We start from the raw sequence: 7,501 nt of genomic DNA on the forward strand, positions 1-7,501 counted from the left end.
AAGAAGAGGCGGTCTATTGGGCCACATGAAGAAGAAGAGCCGAGCGGCCCAGCCCATGGAGGGACGAGATAGCCAGCAAAGTCTCAGGGACAATTTGATGGGCTAGATGTCTGTGCCAGCAAAGTCGCATGTGGATAATTTGATGGGCTAGATGGCTAGAAAAGAATTGTGTTTAACCCCTTTTCCTTTTTCAATTATAGTTTTTTAGCCGGAAGGATCTGTTAAGATCGACAAAATCACAACGCATATCTTGCTATTGAATTTTCAATTATAGTATTTTGTTTGAGTCGGAAGACTGGACAGATATATCTTGAGATGAACAAAGTTACTACGAACACCTCACTATCGACGGGTATATCGTCCCACAAAAAGAATAATCGACAATTATGTTGACGGCCACTGAAAAATAATTAATCATAAATTTGAGCGCACGTGTTAAGTTTAAAACATGAACATGAGTTTTATGATTTCACTAAAAAAACCTAACCAGTTAGCTACACTTAGGGTGTATTTGAGGAGAAGGGGATTGAGGAGATTGGGAAGATACGCAAAATGAGGTGAGCCATTAACTCATGATTAATTGAGTATTAACTATTTTAAATTTTAAAAATGGATTAATATGATTTTTTAAAGCAACTTTCATATAGAAAATTTTTACAAAAAAACACACCATTTAGTATTTTGGGAAGCGTGCGCGCGGAAAACGATATGCATTCTCACTCCCTATCACCCAAACGAACGCAGCCTTACTTCGTTTTCAATTATGATATTGGTCCATCCTAAAAGAATCACTGTTCATTTCAGTTCCAGTTATCTCGTTCCCTTTTTATTACATGTGCGTGTAAATCTTCAACAATTCTATCATTTTTTATTTTATTATATTTAAGTTTCCATTTATATACGCTTAAAAAACTTCGACAAAAGGATCATATTATTTGTACATCAGCATTAATTAACGAAGATTTCGTAACGATTTTGCTATATATTTGTCGACAAATTTTCTCCCAAAAATTTAACAGATGTAATTACAGTATAATCGTAGTGTAATTACCCTGTAACTTACATGTAATTATACTGTAACTGTAACTTGTATATAACTTTCAAAAATCTCTCTGTAATATATTATTTCCTTACACATATGTGTGTGTGCTGTGATTTTTTTCTTCCTCACCAAAATAAATCTTGTAATAGATTTAACGATTCAAAATTACGTGAAACTTATATACAAGTTACACTGTAGTTACATGCAAGTTACAGTGTAATTACATATAAGTTACAGTGTAATTACACTACTATTGCACTATAATTACATCTGTTAAATTTTTAGGAGAAAATTTGTCAACAAATGTATCGGTGATCCCTTTCGTAAACCTTGGCTGAGTTAGTTTTAAGTTGGCATCGGCAATTCCGCGGCATGTAAACGAGGCAATCGCATGCCTAATTAAGTATTAATTATTTAAAAAGTTAAAAATAATATTATTTGAATTTTTTAAATAAAGTTATATGTATAATTTTTAAAAAAATATTAATTATTTAAAAAGTTAAAAATAGTATTATTTGATTTTTTTAAAAAATAAAATTATATATATAATTTAAAAAAAACATCGTATGATAGTTTGGAAAGTGTAACGAAAAACGAGGAAATTATCACCACTAATTAAACGCCCAAACGACGGGGCTAAGAGCTTATTATTAAACTTTAGGAGGGCAACAAACCAAACGAACTCTTTCAATCACAAAATAAATCACCAATTTATCCCTACTAAAATTTAATAATTTGACACCTTTCCTCTACGAAACATACTACACCATAAGGTCTCAAACCAAAATACACATCCATGTTTTTGACCCTACCAAAATCCCAGTGACGCCAAATTAAGTTTGGCGTCAACAAATTAGTCTAAGTTTGGGGTGAACAGACTAATTATTTGGTAGGGTTTGTTAGTTCTTGGCAACAAAACCAAATAGGACATAAATGTCCATGTAGCAATTATTCCAAAACAGTGAACCGGTGCTCTCTCTACAGATGGTTGTGGCTAATTAAATACCCAATCTCTTTTTCTTCCTTGTCGCACACACATGTTTGCACAGAGCTTAGCTCTAGCTTTTTTGTGCCAGCATATGATCATCAAGTGTCGGAAAATAATATCGTTGAAATTAAACCAAGGACCATATATATGGTGCCCACAAGAGAGTTAGAGTCTTTGGAGAGTACTTGCAAAGATAATACCAGCTTAGCTTCCCATAATTAAGCAGAGATAGTGACTTGACAGAGAACAGTCTCGCACCGGCCCCCGTGCATTAAACCCGGCCAACTGCCCAATCGATTACATATATGAGTAATAAAGATTATACTATATACATATTTGATATTTCAGATATTTTCATGCATGCAGAGATCGATCTACCTCAGCTCCAAAGAAGGTATTAGTATTACATTATTATTAGGAAAATGAAACTAAAATTGATGTCTCTGATTAAACATTTATAGATTGTTTAGTAAATACTGTGGTTGAAGAAAGTTTCCCTTTTAGTCATATCAGTGGTCAGATTTTGAGTTTTAAATAATTTAAATTCTCCTCCCAAGCACCTGATACAGAGAAAATTCATGAATTTCCATGCACTGAAAATGTATGGACTTCTCAAAAATACTTATATTATGGTAAAAATTTTGAATCCAGAAAATATTTATACTTTAATTTAGAATGGAGTACATATTGTAGATATTTTTCATGCAAATTAAGATGTGCCTCCAAGAAGGTACTAATATTACATGATTATTCGAGAAAATGAAACTAAAATTGATGTGTCGATTAACTAGCTAGGCACCGATCCCAGGACCATTTCATTACATATGGATCTCGCCATTGGTACGGACCGGGGCGTACGGTACGGCGAGAGCTGGACGCCCCAACGAACGCTAGATCAGCTCACTACTGACGGGTACTACTCCTCCATTAATTTTAAGCTCTCGCTTTCGGCTAGAGATCGAGAGCCGAGCTACTGCCGGTTCTTGGAATTTCGATCACTGGTCATCACACATTCAGTTGTGTAGTGACCACTGTGCTATAGCGCTCCTAGCTGCTGGCATGTCGCGGCATGCCTAGCTGGAGGTAGACAAGACCAGGGTTCACGAAACCGATGGAATTTCACGAAAACCAGTCGGCTTTCGTGAAACCACTGGGTTCTGGTTTATGAAAACCGGTCGATACTAGCCGGTTTTCGTACAGCGTTGACCAAAAGTTAATTATCGGTTTTATTGGTTTTCTGTCGGATTTCGATAAACCGGTGAGGAGCGGATTTTACTATAAAATTGAAAAGTTACACTCTCGATGAGATGTAAAATAAATAAGCATATAATAAATGATATGATCTAATAGTATTAGAATATATCATATCATATACTATTATATTTTTATTTTTTTAGATAATGGAATAGAGTATTTATTTTAGGATTGAAGAAGTAGGGCCGAGGAAGGAGGATGACAGCTAGCTTGCTGCCAAAGAGATCACTCTGCCTGTTTAGTTCGTACGGCTGATGATCTGGGATCGATCTAGCATGCATTCAATATGGCCACAGATACCACAGATAATGATTCGATCGTGTGGCTATATTTGTTATTGTAGGCTCGGTTAGATCCTTGGTAAAATTTTTCACCCTGCCACGTTAAATGTTTGGACACATACAGAGTATTAAATATAAACGAAAAAAAATTAATTACACAGATTTACGTGTAAATTGCGAGACGAATCCTTTAAGCCTAATTGGTCCATGATCTGACAATGTGGCACTACAGTAAACATTTGCTAATGACGGATTAATTAGGTTTAATAAATTCGTCTCGCAGTTTACAGGCAGATTATAGAACGTTTAATACTTCAAATGTGTGTTCGTATATCCGCTGTGACACGTTAAAACTTTACAGCCCTGAATCTAAACACAGCCGTACTTGCCAATTCTATGGCCTCTTTGGTGAGGTTTTTTATGCAACACGGTTTCACAGAACCATTGGCTGATCCAAAACCGTTTAAGAAAGTTATTGACAGTTTTTGCTAAAACCATTATTTTTTTTGAAAATTCTATCGAATTTTATTAAGACATTGAAAATCAATTTAAAATTTTATTTCAAATTTCAACGGTTTTCCGAGCGGTTCGTCAACTTGAACCAACTCATATCCTCAAAATTGCGGGAACTGAAATGATCTTGTCGATTTGGCTGAGTTTGAAAAAGGGGAGATAGAGAAGATTGGGAAGATACGCAAAACGAGATGAGCCATTAAAGTATGATTAGTTGAGTATTAACTATTTTAAATTTTAAAAATGGATTAATATGATTTTTTAAAACAACTTTCCTATAGAAAATTTTTAAAAAAACGCACCGTTTAGTAGTTCGGGAAGCGTGCGCATGGAAAACGGAACTATCTCACAATCTCACGGTGACGAACGCAGCCTTATTGAATAGTACAGTTACTCTGAAAAATCCAGAACTAGTGATTGTAGAATCTAGAAACTTTGCTAGATTATCATCAGCCAGCTGTTTCTTCGAGAAAATTGAATAGTAGAGCCAACTAATATAATCTCGTATTAAAGCTAATGTGTACAAGATAACATATAATGTTGTCTTTTTTTTTTATTCTTTCTTTCTCTCACATATATATTTAATGCATTTATCATAAAGCATGTAAAGAGCTGGTACTTACATGAGAGCCAATAATTTATTTTTTTTCTTTGACTCTCTTCTCCATATAAATTTATAGGATGAGTCTTCTCTAAACGTACTACCCTCTAACGTGGGTTACTAATATATGGTCCCGCTAGTTGTGGAGCCCATAATATCAACACTCAAAGTTGGAAGGCAATACATAAGGATCCATTTGCAATGTTTATGGTGGGTTTATAACTCACTATTGTGGTTTTTAGCTCCTCGAGTAACTCTTTAAGCAGATAAGACCTATATAAGTAGGTTTTCAACAAGCTGAGCTTGCATGCCTAGGCCCGACCTTGACACAAGCTTGAGCCATGCTTGAATCAAGTCTAATTCTCCTTCGAGCATCTAAGCAGGCTCGGCTCAAGCCCGATTAGGCTTATGAGCTCGATCGAGTATATGATTATGTATATTTTAATGATAAAATTTTGTAAAAAGCAATAATTTTACTCCCTCCATCCCAAGATATAGCAACATTTGAGCGGATGGGACACATCCTTCGTGGTACTAGGATGTGTCCCATCCACTCAAAGGTTGCTATATTTTAGGATAGAGGGAGTAATTAACAATATTGAAGAAAAAGATTATGAGAACTTAAGATTAATATTTGATGTATTTGATGCCAAAATCCACTAATTTTTCACATGAATCTATACTAATTTATCCTTGAGTTACTAACTTATCATTTAAAAGATAAAAGTTACACATAAAGTTAGCCTCGTGAGAAGCACGAGCTCGGCTCGACAAAGCTCGCGAGCTTGCAACTAGACTTGGTTTGGCTCGTTAAGATTTCGAGCCGAACTTGAATCGAATCTGAGGTGAGCCGAGCTCGACCAGCTCGCGAGTCTCGAGCTTTTCTGAAAACCACTGGTGGAGAAGTGGTTTTTACTCCCGGTTCGTAACCCCCTTTAATCCCGGTTTTTCAACCAGAACTACGAATCCCGGACTAAAGATCGCTATCTTTAGTCCGGGGTGAAATAACCGGGAGTAAAAATCCATTTTTAGTCCCTGTTGGTGTTACCAACCGGGACTAAAGAGGCTAGATCCGGTTGCCACTTTATATTTTTTCTTTTCTTCATTGTTTTTAATATATGGATTTCACTTCATCCTCGTCCCCAAAATTCCAAATCAATCATCCCCGAATCGCCTCCAAATCCTCAAATACTCAAATCGATCATCTCCAAATACATCACAAAATCTTAAAAAAATTACATCACAACTTCTACAAAATTTATCACATATTCACATCACACACAAATCAAATACATTTCAGATCCGAATCACAAATTCTCAAAAAAAAAAGAAAAGAAAAAAAGCTCGGCCGACGAATCTCGCTCGCTGCCGCACTAGCCGCCGCCTTGCCGGCCGCCAGTGCGCCACCCGCCGCGCCGCGCGAGGCCGCTAGCCACCGCCGCGCCGGCAGCCCGACCCTTCACACCCCGCTACCACCGCCGGCGCTGCAGATCAGAAGTGGGGAGGATGGAGGAGGGAGAGAAGGAGAGGAAGAGTTAGGGTGTGAGGAGAGGAGTTAAAGGAGAGGAGGAGGAGATATGTACCTCAGATCCGATCTGCGCGCACGCCTCCCCGCGTATGTCGATCTTTTTTCCCGGTTAGTGTTACCAACCGGGACTATAAATAGATCTTTAGTCCTGGTTGGTGTTACCAACCGGGACTAAAGATTAAAAAGTACCCTTGAGCTTTTAAACCGGGACTAAAGATGTTTTTAGTCCCAATTTTTAATATAACCAGGACTAATGTAAAATCTGGTCGAACGATTAAAGATGTTTTCTCCACCAGTGAAACCTATATATAAGACTGGATCTATAAATTAATTTTACTCGCGAGAAGACGATGCGGCTTCTTTATCCTTGACGTTGTATTACAACACCTCTAGGTGGTAGCTAGGTAGGCCAGAGGCATACCTGGTCCTAGTGAGACACTGTAGAGTGAGCTCAACTCCACTTTAACTCTCTCGATCGGTTGATGGACACACTTACACCGGCGCCCACCGAATACACATCATATGGTATATAGTTTTGACACTTAAATAGACAGCTTAATTATGTTCTTAGAAAGAGTTTTTTTACCGTACAGCAGGCCAAAGCGGTACCAAATCGTCACCGTTGAGTAGATAGGATCTAATGGCTGTCATCGCTGGGTACCACGAGGTACCAACTCGTCCTTGTGGTGGCACTGTATTAGGATGTGGAGGTGGAAGGGTATTTCTGTATTTTCGCATGGCTGATTCGGTCTTATCCACTTCGATCGTTTCGTCCGACGCCGCCTCTCTCTCCATCTCCATCTCCGCACCGGTGAATTTTTCCCCACGGCGACCGCCAGCGTGGAGAAGAGAAGCGTGCAGATGACGGCCCCGGATGACCGCGTTGAGAACGACAAGCTAGGCGCCGCCGAGGAGGAGCTCCTCTCCAAGGCGGAAGCGGCAGCGGCTGATGTCGGAGCGTCTATTGGAAAAGTCGGCGCCGCGTCCGCCGTTGAGAACACCTCCGGCGTCAAGGGTGCTGACGGCAAGGCCATCAAGGCGAAGGGCTCACGGTGAACACACACACAAAACTCACGTCGCCGGCAAGAATACACACACAAAACTCCCGCGAACATAGGAATGAACACCATCTTGTTTGGTGCTACTAACTAGGCAGCTTTTTCCCGACTCTTGTATTGCTTAAATATGCGATTACAAGGAAAGGAAATTATAGCCTCCAATCAGGCCGAAACATGCATGATCACATAATGGATATGTAACTAACCAAATAAAACAAACACTAATCTAGCACACA

Source organism: Oryza glaberrima, chromosome 2 (assembly GCF_000147395.1).
Source record: "Oryza glaberrima chromosome 2, OglaRS2, whole genome shotgun sequence".
Taxonomy (NCBI): Eukaryota; Viridiplantae; Streptophyta; class Magnoliopsida; order Poales; family Poaceae; genus Oryza; species Oryza glaberrima.